At 39.5% G+C, this 22,606-nt stretch overlaps 1 long non-coding RNA gene across 5 annotated transcripts in view; it reads left to right on the plus strand.

Moving 5' to 3' along the window:
- Positions 1 to 22,606, plus strand: part of LOC142009738 (uncharacterized) — a 28,006-nt gene that overhangs the window by 213 nt on the left and 5,187 nt on the right. Inside the window, exons 1-4 of one of the 5 annotated variants that reach the window (XR_012644554.1) lie at positions 1,339 to 1,539; positions 4,648 to 4,708; positions 17,385 to 17,443; positions 20,042 to 21,818. This is a non-coding gene — a long non-coding RNA (uncharacterized LOC142009738). The other 4 variants (XR_012644551.1, XR_012644553.1, XR_012644550.1 and 1 more) reach the window with 4 other exon arrangements.

Below are 22,606 nucleotides of genomic sequence, written 5' to 3' on the forward strand. Positions count from 1 at the left end.
CAGACTGGTTCCTTCCTGCCTGGGAGAGAAGTTGCTGCCGGAGAAGGAGGGGGCGTGGAGTGTGTTGTTCTTAAAGGCGCAGCAGCCCCTTGGCAAGCGATGAGCCTCAGTCCTCCCCCAGCATAGACCCGTCTACACGCACACAACCAACTAGGATTTCCCGCCTGGGGTTGGTGACTTTACGTTCAACTGGCTGCGGAAAGTGGTGTCGTGTTTCCCAAAGGCGTCCTGCGCAGCGCAGTGCTTATAATAACCCCTCTACGCCCCGGCGCCGCCGATTAAACTTTCTGATGTGCAGCAGAAAACAAAACTGGTACCGATTCAGAGCAAAACCGCCAGGCGACACCCCACACTTTGCCTGGCTGGAGGCACACGGCCCCCTGCTTTCCTTTCCGTCACTCCTTCAACATATTCGTGGCAGGGAGTCTGGGGAAGGTAGTTACAAGACTCATTCCCGTAGGCGGATACGCGTTCTGCAGTCCTTGCAGACGTATTTGTCAGGAAGCTGCGGCCAATAAGAGTATCTAGTTATGCAAGGGTTTGTATGGGAGAAACTCGGTTTTTTCGCCTTCCGAAGGAGGGTTTTTAAAAACAAAGGAAAAGGTTAGGAATTACACAAGCTTTTCCACTGCACGCGCGGTCTTCCACGTGCTTCAGCCGCTGCGTGCCTGGGCAGACTTTTGCATGGGCCCTGTTGCACTAGCAAAATACGCTTCAGAGTAAAAAAACTATGAGCCATATTTTCGTGATGATCACGGAGACAAATGAAGAGTTTGTTAAAACAAGTTCTCAGAACAAACCTAGGGGATGTTTTAATCTACGGCTTTGCAAAAGCAAAGTAATTTTTACGTTGCGTTTTTGTACGCGGGGTATTGCTTCGGAGTGTTTTTCGTACACCATATAGCAACCTATCTTTTCTAGGGCCCCTTTCTTTGTGAATCTGAGCGTGTAGCTGCAAGGAGTATTTGTTTACACAGAGGCTCTTCCTTTGCATGTTTCAGCTGGGACTAGCGGGATGTTTTAAACGGGCATTTGATTGGGCACGGGTTGGATGTACCGTACAGGCTCTTTGCACGTTCGATTTTGCACCAGCAAAGTGCACTCGTCTGGCAAACACACAACAAACCTCTGCCTCAAAAGGGGCGTTGTTTCCAGCGCCGCCTCGGTGCGCGTCCTACTTGTTGGTGGCGGAAGGGAAGATGCTCGCAACTCTAAACTCTGCCGCGCGGGAAGGAAAGTGAATCGCTGCTGCTCCCGCTCACGCGTTGCCTGTGCCAGGGCTCCGAGTCATGCAAGGCGCGTTGTCACTAACTCCGCGCGGCCCTCTGCTTACCTTGGCTCCTGCCGCACCCGCCCAGGCTCCGCCTCGGTCAGCCCGAGGGGTGGGGTTCGGAGTTCGAGTGGCGAGCGGCTCTAGGGTGCCAGGGGGCCACGTGGAAGCGAAGGCGGTCTCTGCTCAGCCCGCTCCGCGCAGGTAAAGCCGGGCATCCACAGAACAGAACCGGGGCAGGGCGGGAGCTTCTCAGCTGAGACACTCCGGTTAGTGAAGAAGTGGGTCTGTCCCACCAGAGCTCATCACCTAATAAATTATTTTGTTAAAGTGCTCCTTGACTGCTTTTTTGTTTTGATAGTATATGGACTAGCGCGGCTCCCTCTCTATTACTACTCCAGTTATTATCAATGAACGGGCTTTCAGGGTGTTGGCTCCTTAACGGCCTCTGCTTTCTCTTGCCCTTTTAGGGCACGGCCCTGTCTTCAGGCTGCTTCTTGCAGCCATTGCCCTGTTGGGGCCATTCTTCAATTTCTCCCAGCTCCAAAACACAGCTTCTAGCCCTGTGCTTAACCCTTTCTGCCGCTGATTCCCAGAAAGTACTGGGGACCCTTATGCTAGCTGTCAGGCTATAGCTCCTGACAGTTGCACAGCAAGCTGCTTTGACTGAAAAAAATCACCCACTAACCTCATAATAAACAAAGACAAGAATCAGGCAAAATAAAATAACCTCCTTGGCTCCCACCCCCAAGGTTTGAGAGCCAGCATTGGGCCAACATCCCACAGGGTGAAATCTCTATTGTTCAATAAAACTGTTCTGTTGAAGGCTGAAACCTTTCAGTTAGCGTGGGGATTTTTCATTTTGTATTATAATACCTCTCCAAGGCTACATCTACAGAGAAGCCCTATTTGGAAATAATTTAGGCTGGAATAGTTATTCTGAAATAACTATTTCAAAATAATACTGCTACACACAAATTTATTTCAAAATAGCACTTAGCTATTTTGAAATATGTAGTCTAAACTCCTAGGTACTTTCATACACATAGCTATGTCATATACTATCTTATTTTTTCTAGGGCCTCTTTCTTTGTAAATCTGATCATGTACCTGCAATTGTGTTCTATTTCAAAATAAAGCTGCTACACCCAGAAATGTATTTCAAAATAGTACTTAGCCATTTCAAAATACATAATGTATACACCTAGGTACTTTCAAAAGAGGGTGTCCACACCCAAAAAAGTGGATCAAAAGAGTGATCTGCTCTTTCAAGAGAGCATCCATGCAGCCCCTGCTCTTTCAAAAGAACAGGCCAGGGATCAAAAAAAATCAGGTGCCATGAAGACAACTCTTTCAAAAAGGGGAGGGGCACTCTTCCTGAAACAAGAAAGGAAGAGTGATTTCAAAAGGAGCACCACATTCTTTTGATTTACTTTCTAAAGGACACTGTGTGTAGCTGCTCTGAGGGATTTTTCGAAAGATAGAAGGAATTTGCTAGTGTAGATGCAGCCTTAGTGCTTCTTTTGAAATTGCACCCATGACAAAAGTTATTTTGAACTAGGTGCTGTTGAGCCCAACTAACATTTATTTCAAAATAAGCACTATCCCTCATCTTGACTGCGTCTACACTACAGAGATCTTTTGAAAGAAGCCCTTCCAGAAGATCTCTTCCGAAAGAACACACAAAAAAGCGAATCGAAAGAGTGATCTGTTCTTTCGAAAGAGATCGTCCGCACAGCCCCCACTCTTTCGAAAGGACAGGCCAGGGATCGAAAATAAAGACTGTTCTTTCAAAAGAAGGGCACTGCGGAGCATCTACACACGTTTTCAAAAGGGGGTGCTCTTCCTGAAACGAAAGGAAGAGCGATTTTGAAAGGAGCACCACATTCTTTCGATTTACTTTCGAAAATGCTTTTTGTGTGTAGACGCTCTGCAGACTCTTTCAAAGGAGCCCCCTTCATTAGAAACATCTTTTGAAAGCACTTGCTAGTGTAGACGCAGCCCTTAAGAGGAACTATTTTAAAATAGGTGCTATTCCTTCCACAATGAGGTTTACAGGTTTTGACATAGCTTACCCACTATTTCTAATGTATTTTGAAATAGTGTGTGCGCAGTGTAGATGACAGCAAAGTTATTTCAAAATGATTTGGGGGAGTAAGGTTGAATGCTAGCAGCAAAAGAACTTGATTTTTTGTGAAACTTATTGTCTCCCTAGTTGCTTTGCTGCATGCCCTTGGCAAAACCTGTACCAATCGTGTATGCCTTGGCTTCACCCTCTCTAAAATGGGGTAATATTACAGACTTTTAGACAGTGCTTTCCACATAAAGAATCTCAGTGGAAAGTGTTGTTATTGCCAAATTCAATGTAAGCAAATCCTTTGGGTCCTTGATAACAACAGTAGAATCAGTTAAATGCCCTTGATGCACTGCATGGTCCCAGATACCTTTGAGAGTCTCTTTGTGTGCTATCCTACCCCCTGAGGTCTGAGGGAATGGGAATGCTGAAGTCTGGATTTTCCAGGAAGGGTAAATCTGTTTGCTTCTGGCTTCAGAGCTGTGGACTGCTCTTCTTTCTGACAGGAGGAACATCACTGGAATGATCCTCTTTTAAAGGAGGTTTAAACACTTTTTTAAAATTATGAATCTCAGAAAGCCTTCAGCAGATTGTGTTGCCGTTATAGTTAGTTTCAGGGGCATTATAATATTGTATATTTTAGTCACAATCCGTACTTGATTTATTGCAGAGTTGCTAAGTTACTTTTGTATCTAGGCACTAGGCAATTAAATTTTGATTAGGTTTGGTTTGCAGTATTTAGTTAATGAGCAGTTAACTATTTACTAGATAATTAGTTTCATGGAGAGAGCTGAGAGGAGTCTCTGCTTTAAAAGCTATATAAAAGCCTTATAATTGCAATTTCCTTTAACTTGTAATATCATGTTGTTTTATTACCAATGTTTCTAAAATACAAAGTAATATGGTACAGTATAGAAAAAGGGAAACATTTTGTCCAGGCTATTAGAATGGAGGGCTTAAGTTAATGAATTCACAATAAACAATGGAGTACATACAATCAGTTTATTATTCTCTCTCTAGCCCCCAAACTTTAATTTTTTATATATATATATATATAGCTTTAAAATTTTTTTCTTTTTTGAGATGATTATTACTTTAATAGATTTGTTTTGGTAAGTGTTTGTTAGTTAACTATACTGCATACTTTTTTTTTTTTAAAAAAAAAAAGTCAAACAACATTCTGCCAAGACCAGTATGTATTTCTGTAATGAGAAATCTTCACTGCAAAGGAGCACATTTTAAAAAGATAATGATTCAAATGTCTTTTTTAGCCTTTTTTGACATCCTTGCCTTTGTTTTGCAGAGTCAACTTTTAAATGCACGCCACAGTAGGGAGCAGCTAAGCAGAAAAAATATGAATAAAGGTAAATTTCATTGATCACCTTTCTTGTTAAGGATATTAGAATACTAAAGAATAGTAGCAATAGTACTAACACATACTCAAAGCAGAATGAATTATTAAACATATATTTAAGTAATTGGGCCTGAATCTTTGATTTCCCATACAGATGTTAAAAGTAATTGATTTTTAACCTTGCACATTTTGAGTGCAGATTAAAGACTCAGTTACAATATTGTTAAAATGCTAAGTTATTTGTTCAGTTTAGCAACAGCACAATACAGCATGTTTGCCATTTTAAAAAAATTCTTCCACTGAAGTTAAATGTGCAGTGTATAAAAAACATATTTGCAATTTGACGGAACGCATGGGAGGAAAAAGTAAAGCAAATGCTCATAGTGTTCAAACATTCTACTTGAGACATAGGATTAACTAATGTAATGCTTGTGGCATAGTTGGTAAATATGTTTTATTAATACAAGACAGAAACTTTGCTGTAGTAAAGCCAAGAGCTATCTGTTAGCGGATACTTTAACAAAGAAAGAAAAAGAAATAGCCAAGTTTCAAATATTGGTCATGTTTGCTTTTCTCTAAAACAAGACAAACATTTTTGCAGTTATAGTTGTAAATTATCTCCTTAAAATGAGGGCAGACAGTAAAACATTAAGAAATTAGTACAAAAATAACAGGTTAAAACAGCTAGTTGTCTGGTTGAAGTGACATAAAATAGAGCCCTCTCTAAATAGTCTTCTAAATATTAGAAATAGTTATGAGTGACCAGAGATAGTCACTAATAACCAATAGTTTGTTTTAGAAAAAAAAAACCTTTCATTTTTGATTCTCTTCTAGATACATGAATAGTCTCTCTTATCCACCTTAATTTGTGTGAAAGCCAGCAGCAGTTTATATTTCAGATGTGCTTCAGAAACTGAAAAAAGTCTTTTACTAATTTTGCATGAAACATTACTCATCAGAACACTTGATTATTGGCATATTAAGTAGTAGATACAGTAAAAGTACACAAACAAGTGGAAGTTTTGCCTTTACCAAATGTGTGTATTTTAACTACTAACCAAATCAATAACCAGATGGCTTTGCTTTTATAATATTAACCATGGATAATTATGGTCAAGGCCAACAGAAATCCACAGGAGTGTTCTCTTTTTGAATTTTGTCATATTTAGTATCCCACACACCCCAAGTTTTCATTTAAAAATGTACATAAACATATGTCTGACTCTTCCGGTTTATATACCTTGCCTTCCTAGTTTAAAGGAATGCATGATTGATTGCTTTATTCACCCTGCCTTGCAGAAAAACTAGTGCAAACTAAAACAATAGACGCAAAGGTGCAATACCTACCTCCGCGCCTCCACACGGCAACATCCAGAAGACGCCATTTATTTTTCATATGGGTAACCCTTTAAATGTCAGCACTGAAGAAAGAAGAATGCTATATGTGACCATAAAGAAACATTAAAATTGAATTGGCATTTAAAAAATGTTCCATTTCAGGCCTGTTTTCTTGTGATTAGGATATATTTTCCTATTTAGAATGACCTTTCCTAATTAATATGTAATCTCAAAATAGTAGACATTAAGATAAGAGTTGCATATAACAGACATCAAACAGGCTATTTTTGGACTAGCAATTCAGATTCTCAGTACGTTTCATAGCTCAGTTTAATCTTTTGATTTCTTTCCAGCTGAAAAGGCTAAGTAGTTGTAAATACCTCTTGTCAGTCTACAAAGTTGGCTACTCTCGCACAAGCAAGTAACTAAGATTCCACTGGGCAAATTCAATGGGAGTTGCTCTGAAAACTTTCATTTGGATCTGCAGTGTAGTAGTAGTAGTTCATGGCAGGTCTGTAATTATACACAAGTACACATCCTAGATCTTGGTTTTGAATTTTTAGGAGCATGAAGTATGGTTATTACTATATTCTAGAAGTATGCATGAACGGTCATCGTTGAAAGAGTATGAGTAATGGTGACAACAGCTACATAGTGAAATGATACAAAGCGCTTACAGTATGTTTTCGTTTCAGTGGTCTTTGAATGCCAAGTAAATATCATTCCAGCTCTTAGAAAACATCATTCTTTCCCCCTTTTTATTTCAAAATGGTTGCGGATTTTTCATTCACGAAAAGGTTAAAGGCGTTTCCCCAACGCAAGAGGGATTATCTTACCCGAGGATTCTGGGACTGCAGATGTACACTGCGGCAAAATCCTAAATTCATCGGAAAAAAAATCATTTCCAGACCCCAGCTGCTAAAAATAAGAGAATTATAATAAATCATTGATAAGATTAAAACATAAACCCATTTTTACATTCCAAAGTGTTTTAAAAACATGAGTCTTTTCTCTTAATTCATTTTTTAAATAATGCAAATTTTAAAGTAGCTTTCCTATCCCGAGCACCCAGCGCCATGAAATCGATAATTTTTGATCTTTTGGTTAGTAGGCAACATGGTGAGCTATTGCAGTGACTGCAGGCAGCAGACATGTTCTTGTCAGCTAAAAATTTTCATATTGTTTTTGAGCCATTGGGATTTGTAGATGGGATATAGCCAGTTACCGTCAGCTCACACTTTGCTGTAGAGACTTAAAACAGCACAGTTTGAGATACACATATAAATATAGATATATATTTTAAAAGCAAGAAGCATTACTGGATTTTAAACAAAAAATTATGTAAAAAGAATGGCTGGTGTGATTATAATCACATCATGCAGGGTCCACGGTTTCCATTTAGTGAAATTTCGCAGAGGGCAACTTCTTAAGAACATCCCTGCTGTGCAGAGTGAAAAGCATGAACAAACCAAAGACAGAATTCATCTGTGTTTATATTTTACAGACAATGAAAAACCTACTCTTTGTATGCCTTTTTTTCCACCTTATTATTTCATGAAAACTGCAGCATTTTCCCCACCCCCACCCGAACTCTCACCACCCAGCACTGCGGTGTTCGGTATTTCTCTCTCTCTTTTTTTCCCCCTCCCTTCTTCTTTTTTGCTTTCACAAATTCTGCACGCGCCATCTTTGTCTATTGTTATTCTTTTCTAATTTCAGTTACCCATTCTCTTTCAAATCAGTTAATAAATAGAATACTAAATGCCCGATGAATGTTAGTGTGTTTAATTTTGATCCCCATTTTGCTCTGAAAAATAACCACCCCCCCAGACACACCGAACCCCTAGAATTTTCTAGTATTACCATAACCTGTTGTGTATAGTGGTTATAAAAATATTATTAACATAATAGCAACAGCTGCAACCTAAATAGGAGCTATGAGATAATTAACGTGCTACAACAAATTAATTTGCTGCAGGTGCTTGTGCTCTGAACTGCGTAACCCACGCCATTTCAAGTCTGAATACAATTACTATTCTCCCTACATGCTAAAACGAAATGCAGAGGGAAATATCTTGTTGTTATAAATATCTTGTGCCAGTTGTTCAAGACCATCCTCTTCCCTGAACCTTTTAGCCATCAGTGGAGGAGAGAGGAGCAGATAATTTTAAAACCAAATAGAAAAGTATATATATTTAAAGACGCTTCTGTTATATGTCTGGGCTTGAAAAATCTAATGTTTGCCTATATATTAAATTACACCAACCATCTCTAACCTTATGTATTCAAGCACTTTGTGGGTAAAGGCACACTGAGGATTGCACATGTGTAATTGGGAAGGTGTGGGTTGTAAACATCTCAGTAGTAAATATTGTATATGGTACAATATAGTAGTGTATATTTCTATTATTTTCCATTTACTTTATAGTAGAAAAAAGCAGTGGTATTTGCAATTCATCTTATAGAATCTACAGCAAATTAGATGGAGAATTTTACTCTTCTCTGTGATAAACAGTGTTAATGGGAGCCAGTTACTAGTTTCCCTTTCAGAAATTTACCACGTAACACACTGCAGCAGGTTAAGACTACTAGGACAGGAGGCTAAGTGAAGCTAAACTGCCCAGAAGCAATTGTCTATTTTCATTCTTGGACCACAGGGCAAAGATTTACTTTATCCATGTAAAACGAACATACACATGTAACTTCCTGAAACCTTGAGATGAAGCTGAACTAAGTCTGAAATTTAGACCTGAATTGTGCTGATTTTTCTTTATTAATATTCTGTTAATGGAAAATAGTTTTCCATCTTCATTACCATGATGTACACTGCATGCTTTTGAAAATGTAAGTAAAGAATGATATATTGTACGTTTTAAAGGACTTCTTGTTCACAGAGTAAACAATTTTTTTTTATTCTGTAGTTAGGTAGTATTGTGTGTCCTAACAGGAACATAGTTTATGTATCCCAGCAGGAACTATAAAAATGATTTTCTTGGGGACTGCATAGATTGTGTCTATTTTTTTTTAACTGACCAATGAGTACCTGGCAGGAACATTGATGTTCAAACACCACTTGCACTCTACTCTGTCTGCAAGGTTTTATCCATAAGATATATTCTTAAGAGGCCTGAAAGGATGTCTTTACTCACACTAGTAAATGCTTACTAACATGAGTAGTGCCACTGAAGTCAATTGGATTGCTCATGTGAACAAGAGTAAGGGTTCCATAAATGAGCCCTAGCGTTTGTATGCCTAGGATATCTCTTACCTTAATGAGAAATACCTACAATCCTCAATTAATCAAAGATCTTTATACAATACCAATGAACTTTTCTTAGTTTATATGAAAGCTTTGGTGTCAGAATCTATTTTATTTCTGCTGCTTCTTCGCATCCACTTTAAGGTCTTGATTCTTAAATCCTTACATACGCCACACTTCTGTTAATGTCAGTAGCTGTTTTGCCAGCTTAATAACTACAAGGTAAATCCCTATGTTTTAGATATTAGATAACTCTGTCTCTTTGAAAAATCTGTCCCCAAATGACTGGTTCAGTCACAGAAGAAGAGCTGCATACAGCAGGGCATTAAACCCAAGTCTCTTGGCCAGACCCTTATTCAGTGAACCATTCCTTCTCCCTGGGCCTAGTTGCTATAAAGAAGGTGTTAGTAGCAACTTCCATACATTAAGTGAGTATTTATTTGATGGGGATAGGTTGTGTTTATGTAATTTATTTCAAGAGAAGGTATATTTATAGGAGAGCTCTCCTCTAATTTCAAGAGAAAAATAGTAACGTTTTTTCAGCCTCTTTTTAAGAACAAACTAAAAGAAGATGGGGAGGCTTGATAGATGTATGTCAGGATTAGAAAATGGGTGGATGCAAGATAGGGTAGTCATATGTTTATTGCTGTGTGCACATATGTATATAACAAATCTTTCTCCATGTGCAATGGTGACTTGAGAGTCAGTTTTATTCTGACTTTTGACTGTGGACCCTGTCCTGTCAGATACTGAGCACCACTTACAACAGGCCTTTCTCTAGGAAGCGAGGGAAATCAATAGGACTATTCAGATATTTACAGTTAAGCACATATGTGAGTGCTTTGTTGCACCAAGGCCTATGGTGCTTGTCCTTGTGCAGGAATAAAAGACCTTTCTTCAAATTTCATCCATCATAATTTATGTAAATCCCACCTAAGCAAAATACATTTCTGTGCTTCAGCTCTTTAACAGGTCACTGTCAAGTGGAAATCTAGTCTGTATTAGAACTGAGTTAAAAGCACTCTCAAATGGTACATCTCCCCCAGTCCCCCGTTAATTTTTATGGATTTACAATAGCAATTTGTGTTTGTTTCTAATACAATGGCTCTACACAGGCTCTCACCTCTGGTCTATAGGGTTGCCCGTGTGCCAGGATAGTCCTGGAGTCACTGGGAATTAGAGATTAAGTTGTGTAATGAAACCTTCCACAATACATCCACCCAAAATTGGCAACCCCATCTAGCCTCCATCCACCCCAGCTGCCTATCCCATACACCTCTATGAACGCATCAGCCCAGTAAAAGCACTTTTCCAGGTAAAGCCCACTGGGCTCCAGGAGTGACAACAATGGCCAAGCATACCCCATTTGACTCGTCCAGTTACATCCCTCTTCTTCAATTCAGACTGCACTGGCACAGCTCTGCCAGGTCCTGAGGTGTAAGGGCTGTGCTGCAAAAGGGGCTGGCCCCCTTTGCTTACATAAGTGGGGAGGACGTGGGTAGGGAAGACCCATCCACACATGTATCAGGCAGGGGATAATCTGACCCCCATAATGGCTAACAAACTGTCAGCAGTGATGCTCAGTCTGGTGGTTTGAGCTGTGAGCTTGGATTCAAAGATTTCTGAATCCTACTTTCACCTCTTCTCCTGACTCCTGTGTGGCCCTGGACGGGTCAATGCCTCTGTGCCTCACATCACTTATCTCCAGGAGCATTGTGAGGCTTAACTAACTGATATTTGCAGAGGCTTTTAATGTGTTTCAATGAAAGAGAATGTCTATAGTAGCTTGTCTGCACTGAATTTTGAGCCAGAACTGGGGGTGTCGTGCAGGGACTGGGGTCAGGCAGTGGCAAAAGCAGCAAAGCTGGGAGAGGTGAAGGAAGTAGCTTGTAGAAGGAAACAGCTGCCATCCAGGGCTTCTGAGCACTGCCTCCTGAGGAGCCATGCTACCAGGGCCTCCCCTCTGACACCCACTACAGTTTCAAAACTCAGTGCAGACAAGAGCACTTCTATAGTAGCTGTCATTGGAAGACATTAAAAGCCTCTTCAGCTGTTAGTTAGCTGTGTGGAAGGGGGAGCTACATAGAGGAACTGGCTTGGGTAGGGATTGTCAGACCCTAAGGCAAACAGATTCTCCTTTGAAGATCTCAGGAAGGATCCTCTTCCCAACTGCAAGCAGCTCATCTTCCCACAACATCCTGCCCCTAGAGAGGGAGGGAGAGCATGTTATCAGTAGCCTCATCACTCCCACCCACCTCCATCCACCCTGCACATCACTGTTGGAAGGGGTCCCCTTGATCACTTTATAGAACTAAAGATGGGTGGGACACACCTTTCCATTGTAACTTAACGATTGCATTTGTTAGTAAGGAGCAGCAAAACATTTCTTGTTGCTCGGGAAATAGCACCAGGGACTCTTCTGTGCTTTGAAACGCATGTAATTAGCAAATATTCAGAGCTGTCAGCATGTTACAAGTCTCCCTGAGAGCTAAATCCTGCATCTTGACAGAGGGTTAGACTAGATAACCTTTGTGGGCCCTTCTAACTCTGTGATTCTCTGATAACCCTTGTCCTAAAAAATACCGATAAACAGCAATGTTTCGTCACTACAACTACCTGAGTCCAAATGTGTATCTCATCCTCTACGTAAAATATTAAAACTGTCCCTAGAAGCCTTTGCAAAAATCTTTATTACCTACATAATGAATAGATGTTTTTCCTAGCCCCTCTCCTTATCAATCTGTACTTCACACATTTTGCCCCTTGCTGTCTGATCACTTCAGAGTGCTGTATTCCGTAGAACTGGTCAAATGGTTTTACCAAATGATTCTTGAGTATTTTCTTGAATAAAAGGGCTGACTCAGGTTTGCTATGATTTGTGGGTTCATACTGTTGCAAGTGTTAAATGACAGTTGTCTATTTGGAGACAGTGATTATGAGACCCAAAACCTATCCATAGTTTTACTCAAGACCTTCAAGTGTTTTAAAAATTATACCATAAATTCATTGTTGTTGTTCTTTCTTATTCATTATTCGGCTGTCTAAAAATTGTTCAGCAAGCAGAATCGATTCTATGTTATCACTCACTAAGACAAAGCAAACAGTTCAGAAAATACCACATAGAATGAAAATTATTTATTAAACGAATTGAAAATTATTCTCTAAACAAAAAAGGGATAACTTCATAGCAAATATTCAAAACAAATAATTCAGCCCACTCGACTGAAAAATTTCTAGTTACGCAGCTGCCTCAGCCCAATAATAAAAACACTGTTCAGAGTGTCAGCCAGTTCAGGACTACAGGACATTGTTACAGAAGAGGTGACAGTAATAGATTTTATTGGAGCTGAGATCCAACGTAAAATAGCTGTACATCAGAGAGAAAAATCAGAGCCAAGAGACTGATAATGAGTGTGGTGAGTATTTTTTCTGTGCTTATGGGTGGAAGAGCCAGAGAAGTCTCTGTCCGAAGACAAAGCACATAGTAATGTGGTCATAAAAGTCTCCTAATGGATACTATGTGATGTAGAATAAATGTATTCATTTCAGTGCATTATTCCTATACCTCTGCATTCTTTGAAGAGTCTCCAAATTGTAGTGTGTAAGTTATAGCAGCGGTAGCACTACATGTCAGCAGAGCTAATTCACCTGTTTTATTATTGCTCTTATTTTGTTATTCATATTTATATTGTAACAGCTCCCAGAAACTCCAATTAGTGTTGGGGGACCCATTTTTCTAGGCAGTATATAGACACATGGAAAGGCACTATCCCCATCCTGAAGAGCTTATAATCTAAGATGACAAGTGACATGCAAAAGGCAGGGGAGAAATATAATAATTTTAGGCAGGGTGGATAGCACTATATATTGTTAAGGTTGCCTGACTCTTCCCATTATAATGTCCTATTGTCAGTGGCTTACAATTTTGCAAACATTACCATTTTTCTATATCTTGGACATCTGTCATTCAGGGTTTATTTCATGTTTCAGGACTGATTTATTTTTTTAGCAATGTTTGAGCTTTATGTGGCTGTCCAAAATTCAGGGGATGTAGTAACTCTCTGTGTCTATCACAATGTGTAACATCTATTGTATACATTACATATAAGAGTGTATATTACTGTAATAAGTGATCTCTTTGTAATGTTCCCTAGTGCACTTTAACAGAATACTGTGTCAAACACTACCACATTAAAGCTCACTAGGGACCCTTTAGTGCACACCAGCAGGATCTATATGGACCAATGATCTATATGGACCAATTAATTTGCAACATAGTGCATTTTTGAAACTACATACCTCTTATTTGCCCACAAAGCCTTAAATACAAATAACTGATGCAGTGTTTATTGGATAAATGCCAATTTATTTTCTTTCAATCCAGGGCTTTTTATTAGTGTTTAATCTATTAAAACCTAAACACAGATGCCCTATCTAGATTTGTCTGCAGTCCCTGTCTTTGCCACACTACCTACCTGTTACTAATTGGTCTATTTGTTATTTAGGCATCACAGCAGAAATGAGTCTGGATGAGGGGTTTGAAGCAGGAGAGGAAAAAACACTGTCCCTAACTTAAACAAATTCATATAACTTCATTTCATTGCTTATGTAAATCATAAGTCACAAATCTTGTATTATCTTTGTTTTCCTTGCACTTCCTGATCTGCAGCCTTACAAGAGTCTTTTGTCTTACACTTAGATTGTAAGTCTCTTTGACCTTCTCTTTGTTCTATATTTATAGTAGCTAGTGCAATGTGGTCCTTCTCTGTGACTGAAACTTCCAGACAATATGGTAATATAAATAAAACAACAATAAATAGGTTCTGGATTTTCCACAGGGAAAAATACTTTTAGAACAAGAGGAAGTGTTTTCTGTCCAGAAATCCTCTATGGTCTCTTTCTTATTATGAGACCGCTACCACGTTAGTAGGAGTCACCTGCCTTTCCCCTTCCATTAGGATGTTGGAGATATTTCCTGTTGAAATAACGAATCCTAATTTTCAACAGTTCATTTTAGAAAATGCTGGGTTACTACAACAGAGTCCCTATGTTGAGTTGTGCTATTTGGAAAAAGACACTGTTCAGTGATCAGTTTGTCTCCATCCATTATGAAGCAGCACTGACTCAGTTTGGCCTTTAGATACATGGACACAAGTCCCTGTGAAGTCAACAGCATTTATACTAATCCGAGGGTAGAAATGAGTTCCAGATCTCAAATGCTAGGAAGCAGATTCATCCCTGCACTAGTACCAGGACAGAGCACTGGTAGTGCTCACACTTTATCCAGGGCTGTGCTAACTCAGCCCCTGCACCAATGGCCCTTCCTGGCTACTACAGAATTATGCAGGATGCTGGCAACCCACAATGCGACACCCTTTATACTGAGGGGACTCATTTGGGAAGACAGGTCAAAGTTGGCAGAGCCAGCTCTGTGATATCTACAGAGGGCCTTCTTTTCCAGAAGTCCTTATGGACCCCTTTGTGCTGGCAGACAGGAGTCACAGTGCACTGATGAATTTTATTCCCATATAGGTTTTAGGTCTGTAGAAAAGTTGGGATTCTTATATCATAACCACAAATTCCCATCCCCACCCCCCGCATCCCCCAGTGGCAGACTGCCTAGAAAATAATTCCAATCAATGTCCCACTGGTATTCCAAAGCACAAGTTTGGTTGCTTAGGGGGAAGAGATTTACACATACTGAATTCACTGTTATTACTCTGACAAATAATATAGTCCCTCAGAACTCATTCCTGCATAATCACTGCTCTATGTTTTAACAACCTTAGAACTAGAGATAAGGTAGTTGAGAAAATGGAGGGATGCTTACAAGACCCTCCTTTGCTCCGCAGTGGCAGGCAGCTGTTGGAAAACTCTAGAACCACTATAACAAATAGTTGTTTGCAACCATTTTGTAATGGCTGCAGCATACACTTAAGAGGGAAGGAGTTAATCGAGTTTATTTTTGTGGGGCTGCAGAAGAGGAAAATACTGTTTTCTTTTTGTGTGACAGATACGACTAATTTTTGTATCAAGCCACAGTCAGCATCTATCTCGGAATTGTCTCTGATGCATGAAAATACCGCAAAGGGAGGCAGACAGCGTTGTAAACCTAAAAAAAAGAGGATGTGTTTTCTGGTCAACTGAAACAGACACCAACTTTGTCTGTTTTGAAGATATTTTAATGCTTTATCTTAAGAAGCCTGAAATGAAGTTGTGACTACTCCATGCTGACTGCTCTTGGAGCATCCAGCATTATATTATTCATGTTGTGCTAAGGTATACTGAAGTAACTACAACATTTGTCCCCATGGGATGTTCACACAAAAACAAGGTATCTGTGTTTTTATATCACTGATCAGCACTCTTGGAATGCCTTGTAAGTCAAGGGACGTTTCCAAAAGTATCCTGTATTCTCTTTTCCTTCTACACTTGGGCTGTTGTTTCACTGATGGTGAAAGCACGACTGGACATAAAACTTTTCCATTTTCCTCAACAGGTAGCGAGATTTATGGTCAATCATTTTGTTGTGTCTCAAGACTATCCCAAGCAAAGTTTTAATGAAATTGTGATAGTGACATCGATTTCTTGACGTAAGGAATAAGGTATAACCAATTGGATCATAGACTCCACTGAAGTTAAGCCAGTTCATTTGTTAAAAGTTAGGGAGCGGAAGTTGATAGCTAAGACTTCGTGGGTTAAGCAGAGAACTGAGGCTCAGGAGGTTTTGCTGCTGCTTTTGGTTTTGCCACTGACTCACTAGGCTACATCTACACCCCAAAAAGGAGGAAAAAGCCCATGATAGCGAGTTCTAGAACCCAGGACAATTGGCTCAGGCTCACGCTCTGGCCTGAAAACTAGCAATGTAGGTTTTTGTGTTTAGGTTGGAGCCCACACTGTAAAACCCATCCCCTTGCTGGGGTTCAGAGCCTGGATTCTAACCTGAGCTCAAACTCCTATGTGGCTATTCCAAGCCCAGTACTGCAAACTTTGTGAGCTCAAGTTAGTTGACCCTTGCTTTGAGACTTATTGTCCCTGGTTTTCTTTGTGTGTGTTTGTTGGGTGGACGTACCCAACACAAACTTTGCCTTGGTCTAACTTATATCTGTAAATGATATAACTAATAACAGCATCAGAGGGGTGCTATGAGGTAGACAGTTGGAAAGCATTCTAGCAAGACATAGTATTATCCCCATAGTATTTTATTTCTAGACTTGGAAAAGTTTTTGCAACACTTCCAGGGGCTTTAGCATGGAGAAATCTGAGCGATGATTTATTCCAGACTCTTATCTTAGCTGAGAACAAGACCTAGGTTCTCTGAGTGATTTATTTATTGTCACAACATATTCTGCCACAGGACACAAATGTTTTCCCTTTTAAAAACCTACCTTTTTAACTCCAACACACGTACATACCTTTTAGAACACACATGTATTGGTACAACATACCATTTCCTTGGTTTGAATGTCCCTCTACCCCACTCAAATTAGATAAAATGCATGAGTGCATTATAGTACTGAAATGTCTGATTTGTTTTTCCTCAGCAGGCATATTGTGTCTTACCTATGCTAATATATGCTATGGTGTCATGAAACAACTAAAATGCTTGTATGTTTCACAGAGCACCTTACTAATCAGCACCCACCAAATCTACATACTTTGTAGACCTCCCAGGGCATTACTGGAATGAACTGCCCTGTTACAAAAATGTTCCTTTTCAAGGTATTTGCGGACACTTTAAGTAAAACTGAACTATGCAATTATCAGAAGTAAAAGGCACAGTGTACACTTCATTATTCAGAATCCTTGTTTTTGTCTGTTTATTCATTCAATGCCAATCCCAGCCAGACTAGACGTTAATGTAAATGGGTTCTCTATGATAGTGAAAATGAGTTAGGTTCTGTAATTTAATTTATTATAAAATATTACTTTATCAGTAGCATGCCATATGTTGTATAGTCACCACATTTTCTTAAAATGTAATTAAACATCCAACATCACATGGATTAGTTAGGGTTGAGTGTTTCGCTTGTTGGGGTTGTTTTAGCTTTTGTTTTTTTAATACTGACCTTTTCAAATTCCTGCCCAGATAATGGTATCTGACTTTTAAATGGAAGACAGACCTTTCACGATGTTTCAACATAAAAGGTAAAACAACAAGAGAAACTGAAAAAGGCAGTGATTTTGACTTGAAAGAAAAAAGTTCTCACAAAAATGTTAAATGACTGGACTGTTGTCTGATGTGGATACATTTTTAAAAAATTTTACTTTAAAAATCTTTAGCTTAAATACATTTCTAAAATATTGCATCTTTTCTTCCAAGCTTTATTGTGGAGCCATCCTAAATAAGTTTTAAAATAACAGTACACTATTTTAAGTATATTTAAAATACGGTTCATGTGAATTGGAATTACAAGAAATAGTGAATTAAAGTTTGAGGAACAAGACTCATTACTATGGGAAGAGAAAATAGGTCTGTATGAATTAAGCTGTATAGGTTTGTGGAACATATCTTGCCATGAGAGCCAAGTAGGAGGGTGCTTTTGTTGTCAGAGGTTCTGTTTGCAGGATCACATGCATGCTCTCCCCTTACTGACCGTACGCAGCTTTACTAAAAATACTAGGAAGCTGCATGTATTAAGGACAGAATAGTTCCTTCATTTACACAGAAATCTGGATCATGCCATGTATATTTAAATTCCATTTTACATTGCATAGGTCTTGTGGTTCAAGCAATTCATGAGGTGCAAACATGCCCAAGGTGTTGGGAGTTTCAACTCTGCCACTAGGTTGTGTGGTTTGGACAAGTCCTGGATTTTGGATGATGAACATTTAGTGCCTCCAGTTGAAGGTATTGGGAGCTGCTGGTGCTGAATACAAATTCCGTTTTCCATAGGTGAAGAAATCAATTTCCTCCACTAAAATTTGAAACGTGCTTGATATCACTGTGTTCTTCGCTCAGTGTTGCCTTCCCCCGTGATTTTTCTTTGGACTCTTGCAATATTTGATGTGTTTTTTTCTTAAAGCTACATATTATGAAATTGTGAGACCCTTGGTGTTCATTTTGAACAATGAGCTCTGTTTTTAGCTTATAGGGTTGCAAAGATAAGCTGAACAGCATGACCTTAATGCAGCCTGCAGGTTCAGGTACCAGAAGGCAAAAAAGAGAACCCTAAATTTATTATTTGAAAAAAAAAAAAACCCTAATAAACTTTAAGGTCATCTCATGATTTGGTTGAAACCTGACTGGTGATTTGAGTGCTTGAGGCTGGCAATACGTTAAAGTGTTTCAGATGAAAAAGTTGCCGCTTGCCATCTTGTAGGCATTGGCAGAAGCCTAGGCAGACTAGGGAGAGAAAGCTTGTGCTCATTTCTCCATGTGACCTTAGGCAGATCACTTGAACTGCCTGTGCTTTGTTCCTCCAACTATAAGTGGAGAGAATGATTCTTATCCAGTTTTGCAAAGAGCTTAAAAATCTATGTATGAAAGTATTGTTTATGTTCAGAAAGGTCCTAGACAGACAGTTAATGATTTCCCTAAGCAGCCTATATGTCTTTCCCATTTCATGCAGTTCTGGAATGCTATGGCTAGTTTTTGGCTTTCAAATACTACAATGATGAGCATGTGAGCAAATCTGTGTGTACATGTGCATATATAGAAATCAATACATATGTACTGCAAGTCATTTGAAGCTGGTGTAGCTTTCAGATTTGTAAAGCTGACTGCCTTCGTTGCTTTTGTAAATAAAACCGATAAACATTTTATATCACTTTAAAAGGTCCAAAATTATAGCAGTCTGTTGCCTGTTGTAATATATATATTCAAAACATTACTAGTTAAAATGTCAACCTAATTGTAGTCACAGGATAAACTAATGTCAAGGCACATATCTTAAATGAATGTTAAACTAAGGTCCATTCAACCAAATTCTGGTATCTGTCCAAATGGAAATTAAAGATTTCTGTGGCATCTGAAGGGCTGATCCAATACCCATTGAACTCCATCAGAAAACGCACATTTTAGAGGATAACCTTAGTAATCTGAATAAGGTTCCCACTATAAAACTGATTCTAAGATAGTAAGAGAATTACTGTTTGCAAAATATCTACTACACTTTGTGTCCGTCATTTACCCACACAGTTATGGAGTTAATGATCTGTAATTTACATATGTTTTGTACAGTATTTATGGAACCTTAAAAGTGACTATATTAAACTAAATTTGACTCTTTCCATTCTTGGTTCTACACAGTTCTAAAGCTGTGGTAGTCACCATGGATGCCAGAGCCTTCCACAGAATTTTTTTTTGAAGGGTGATTTAATTTCTCCTTCCCCTTCCTCTTTCCTTTATGCTTCTCCTAACGTCTTTTAGTTCTAGTAGTAACTAATTTGTCTTCTTTTTCTGCACCATATCTGAGGTGAGGGGTGGAGGGAGTGACAGAAAAGAAGGGAGAGGTGAAAGGAATGGGACATTTCAGTTTTAATTTGTGCAGGGCATGGATCTTTTCTTCATGGCCATCTTCAAAGCAACTTGTATACTGTGGGTGCTTTACAAATAAGAATTTCTACTGAAAGAGGGGGCTAGAGAAAGGGTACTGAGCAAGAAAAGGTAAGAAACACAAGAAGGACTAGCTGTAAAGCTTAGACTAGTCACACTCCCTGAACAGAATCTGTGGCAATCAGCTATTTAAACATTCATCAATTTCCTTTAAGAAACCTCTGACTTGGATCTCTTACTCTTTTCAGATGGGTCTGACCCACAGGGTTCTGATCCCAACTTTTCCACTTGATGGACTGCCAGTAACTATAGCTTCTGTTCAGCCCCATTTCTACCGTAAATTTTTAATATAAAAACGAAAGGTGGTAGGAGAAGAACTTGCCACCAGTCTGGCAGTGCATCTTTTTGCACGGCTCTGTGAATGTACAAGAAAACGAAGAAAATAAAATGTATAGGGGTAAGGACCAGGGAAAACAATGTACCGATTCCATTTAAAAGAAAAGTTTTTTACTAGTTTCTATGAAATAAAAGCTTTTCTCTATCTCTACAAGATAGAAGAAAGTGGAAGGAATATCAAGATCAAGACTTGGAATTTGACATCAAGCACAAGGGTGATGCGTTCTTGGTGACCTGTGTTGCTAACAAGCATGCAGCTGCAGTCTGTATCAGTCTGAGCTTTTTCAGGGTTGACAACTTCATTGTTAGGAATAATGAACTGAGATAATCAGGACAGGAGATCACAGAAGTATGGATCACGATGACTAACTCCGACTCCAGTAGGATGAGGCACAATCATCCAATTATCCCTTCTAGTCAGAAATTTGGGCTTAATTGGGATGAAACCTGGGGGCTAGAACTTGAACCCAAAAATCTACACCCCAATTAACAGGCCCTTACCCTGGGTCATGCAAACCCAAGTCCTCTGGCATGGGCTGGCTGTGGGTTTTTAAGTGCACTATAGACATACCCAAAGAAACATGGTGTCTGTAAGCAAATTCAGAGAAACAAGGAAGGGGACACCCAGAGAGATGAAGAGAAAGGAGTAAATGGAGGTATTCAGACTGAGTAGGACAGATGTACAGAAGAAGGTCCCTGTAAGTTAAGGTTAGCTGGGCAAGTCAGTCTATGGCATGTTCCTGAGCATCATTGGTGCTTGTCCTCTCCTATCATAGATTTCTGTTGTCCCAGAGAGTTGGAACAGAATGACCCAAAGTCCTTCAGAGCCAGTGGGTTTGGTCTAATGTGCAACCCCAAGCAAGCAAGCAAGCATCAATGGATTTGAGTCCATCTCTTCAGGAAATCGTGAAAGGTACTTCAGGCTCAAAGACAGACTTAGGTATTAGACAGTACCCAGTGAGATATTCAGGGAAGGGAGGACCTTTCCTAAAACACTTATAATCACAACCCCATAAGCCTGTGCATACAGAGAGACCATTTTTATTTTATTTCTGTTTAGATTTAGTTAAGTACATTTAGTAGTAAGTTGTAGTGCATATATTCAAAGCATTTTTAATATATATGTTTAATCTCTTTAATGTTATAGGTAGGTGAAATCCAGTTCCAGTTGTTCTACTTCAAATAAAATTCCTGTATTATCAAATGGTTCACAACCACTTGTATTATCTTGGCTAACATTCAATAAACTTTTCTCAGGGTTTAATTCCCTGCTTCCCAGCTCTCACTTGTGCCTAGTAAATTATACCATCATGATGATGAGCCATTATTAAATTTTGGTCAGTGGTTTTCAGACAGGGTGATCCTTGGATGTATTTCAACTCATAGATGATGTGAGGGGATGAACAGGGGGCCACCTGCACCCCTACATCAACCACCCCCTGCATTCACTGTCAGCACCTTGCTGCTTCTGATGAGTGGGGGCGGTGCAGCCCAAGAGCAGTGAAAGCTTCCTAGCTTATACTAACCTCTGGCCGTGCCACACCATGTCAGGAGAGGGACTGCCCTACACTCACCAGAAGCAGTCCAGCATTTCTGCAGGAAGAGGCAGATGAGGGCAGAGCAGGAGTGGGGCGAGGGCAGAGCAGGGACGGGAGTGGCACAGGCATGAGTGAGGCAGGAGGGGGAAGGGGAGGAGCATGTGCAGGGGAACATGGCTCACATGACATCCCTGTATCAGTTGCCTCTCGTTCAAATTATAACACTCCATTCCCTACCCTGAGAGGACTGTTTCTGTAGGAAATGCTTAAAAGCTTGAGGGGTATGCCACTAACTAGACATGCAAGCAATTGCCTCTAGAACGCTATATTTAGCTACGAAATGTTGTCGTGCCTACTGTTGACAAGGAAAATGCTCAACAGAAGAGTCAGGAGTATAGTCTCAATACGACTATCAGAGACTGTGGTTTAGAATTATTGACTGAATTCTGGTTGAAACATTTTAGTGGGTCTGCCAGGCAGAAGTTTAATGTTGGAGTCATTATGAGACCCTGAGGTGTACTATACAAATGTGGGTGTTGGCCAAATGATGCATGAGACACTGGAGCATGTTGGTTACAAGGCTTTCTTCTAACTTGCTATGTCTCATTAAAGTTTCAAAGTCAGAAGAACCCACTAGGCTCACCTAGTCCATCTCCCTGCCTGTTCAGTATAGTTCCCTAAACAGTCTATTTCTTTTGTCTCGAGTAGTCTAAAATGTTCTAGTTCCTGAATGTTCTCTACCTGTCATGTGAGATTAATCCCCAGTCGAATAGTTCTGTCAGTGAATTTTGCATTTTCTTTTTAAAAATTGCCTTTTTTCAAAATTGACAACTATACCCACTTGGCATTAATAACCTTTCCAATATACATAGATTGTTA

This window comes from Carettochelys insculpta, chromosome 2, assembly GCF_033958435.1.
Source record: "Carettochelys insculpta isolate YL-2023 chromosome 2, ASM3395843v1, whole genome shotgun sequence".
Lineage (NCBI taxonomy): Eukaryota > Metazoa > Chordata > Testudines > Carettochelyidae > Carettochelys > Carettochelys insculpta.